Below are 2745 nucleotides of genomic sequence, written 5' to 3'. Positions count from 1 at the left end.
GGCCCCAGCGGGAACCACGGGCGGCTCCGCCTGCCGCCGCCGCTGCTGCCGCAGCCCTCGGGGAACCGTCGGCGGGGGGGCCTAGCCCCGACCGGGGCGCGGGAACGGGCGGGGAAAGCCCGGTTGCTTTGCTGCTCGGCGACTGCTGCTCGGAGTCTGAGCTGCGCCAGCTGCAGCGTCAGCCCCCACCCCTAGGGCCTCTTCTTTCGCTGCGCCGCGCCCCGCTTCACGCTGCCAATCCTCGCCCGAGCTGCCCTCCTAATCGGCAGCTCTTTTGACCAATCGAATCTCACATGCCAATTACAAGTCCCGCCCACCTCCACCCTCTCTTGCTGGTCCTTTCCCTACACCAGCAAGGGGTATGGAGGAGGACGTGGCGGTCGTTCGAGGACCCCCGTAGGGTCTGAGCTGGGGAGGAAGAGTGGCCGCTCCCACCTCCCTATACAGGTCTTAGAGACATGGGTCAGCTTGTTTTGATGCACTGAATCGAGGTAGAAGAGAAGCCATGGGAACAGCCTCCCCTTTTGATTATGTGTTGGTGGCAGCATAGTCATCAGGGCGCTCTGGCTTCGGCGGGGTCTTACTGCACTGACTCCTTCAATTGGGCTGTCTGACCTATTCCCTCTTAGATCTTCTCCCCTACCTTACCTCCTCACGAGGCCACCACAGAGAGCTGCAGTAGGCACATTTTTGCTCTGCCTGTGATGGGGTGCTGGCAGGGCCTGGGTTCTCCTGAAGGTCACAATTCTCCTTGGGGGCCCTTGCTATAGGGACCACAAGACCCTCATATATGTCCCTGAGGCCTAGTTCTCTGGCCTGATTCTCTGTAGTTGAGTTCTGTGGGGAGAGGTCCTGGGGTTCTGGTCTCTGGATGGCTTTTCTCGTGCTCTTCATCCTCACCAACACACCCTGACCCCACACTTGAGTGGGTGATGGATGGTTGGTCCATGGGGCAATGCTGGAAATTGAATAGGTTGGAGCCTGCAACCAAGGTATGTGCCCTTGACCTGAATCAAACCACAGGACCCTTTGGTCTGCAGGTCGACACTCTACCCACTGAGAAAACTGGCTAGGGCCCAAGTCTTTAGCTTCTTAAGTGGGCCTTGATGGTGGGTAGGTTGGCAAGAGAAGCCCCTACCTATGAATTCAGCCAAATCTTCAGAATTGTCTCTGGAGTCACCTCCATGCTCCTCACAGTCCACCAACACAGCTCCAAGCATCCACTGGTGTCAGGGTTGGTGTGTATGCACATGAGCTTGTGGTTCATTCCAGATAGGCTGTTCCAGAATCCCCTTAGGCTGCAGCTCCTGCCACCAGCTTTTCTCAGCTGTCTTACAATCCCAGCTTACTCACACCTGGAGGCCCGTGGTCTGCCTGTCTTGGTTCCCTATCTGATTCCACTGTACACATGCAGACTTATACCCCTCCCTGACTCAGCACCCATGAGCATGGTCTCATCAGGGTCTCTTTTGCTCCCTTAGATCTGATCTTTATTCTCTCACAGCCTAAGCTGACCTGCTCAATTTCCCCATTCTCCCTTTTTTCAGCTCCTAGAACTGGTCCCACTTTTTCCTACAAAGCCTTCTGAGTCAGCCTTTATCAGGCCCCATAGAGACTGAGTTGCACTGGCAGAAACACCAGACACATGGATCTGAATGGCACGTGGGTCCTCCCAGCTCTGCTCCCCAGAGTCCTTCATTGACGTAACCCTACTGCTGGTGTCGTTTAGGACAAGCTCTTCTATGCAGTACCCACAGATGTCACCACCATGGTACCCTCACTACAGGCCCAGCAGTGACCTCCTGTTGTCCTCTGGGTCAGAATCAAGAGTCTCTTCCTCTGCATCAGGGTCCCCAGATCAAGTATCTTAAAAGGTCACACTTCCCTTTCTCATTCTTCACCTTACCCTGCCTCATACCCACTCTCTGGCTCACCCACTCTCCACCTAGTGTGGTTATCTCTATTGAATCTCAAATTCCTACTACTGGGCCAGACACCCTCAAAAATAAACATTACTTTGCCTTCTCCAGTCAAGCCCTTGAAATTCTACCTCCTCCAAGAAGCCTTTTTTGGACTAATTGGAAGGGACCTAATGCTCTTTCCGACATCAGTCTTTTTAACCTCTTCTCCTGAGCAGCAGCTGCTACATAACAACTTGGTTAAGGGCTGGGCTCTGAGTCCCCAGTCCAAGATGTGCAGGATGGATATGGGTGACATTTTTTTTAAAAAAGCAGACAAAATAATCAAAACTAATCCTTAAAGAGCGATAGCATTTCTGTTATTAAAAAGCTAGAGATATTAAGGGAGGAGAGAGGGAGATTATGCCTCTATACAGAGTGGAGGCCTAGAGGGCTAAGCGTAGTGAAACCAGAAAGACTTGATGAGAAGGCGGGCTTTACAGAAGGACAATGACGTCCCCGCCACAACCACAAGTCTACTTTTCTGGTTGGGTTACATTTCAGGTCTATATTCTGTAACTGATGCATTTATCTGTATGTCGGTTCTGGTCTGTCCATTTCCCAGGGACATACACCAAACATGTCAAACTTGCGGCCCACAAGGAATATTTTTGCGGCCCAGCCAATATAACAGTATGTAAGAGACATTTTAATAAAAATTTTGTAACTTAATTTTTCAATATCCTGCTATACATAATTATTAATAATGAACTACAACATTCGCTAATGGCTGATTACTATAATGGTGTTGCATTTATTTCCCTTACGTGCCTTATGCACAGGCGCA

This window comes from Myotis lucifugus, unplaced genomic scaffold (genome assembly GCF_000147115.1).
Source record: "Myotis lucifugus unplaced genomic scaffold, Myoluc2.0 scaffold_3, whole genome shotgun sequence".
Lineage (NCBI taxonomy): Eukaryota > Metazoa > Chordata > Mammalia > Chiroptera > Vespertilionidae > Myotis > Myotis lucifugus.
Note: the sequence above shows the minus strand (reverse complement) of the source record.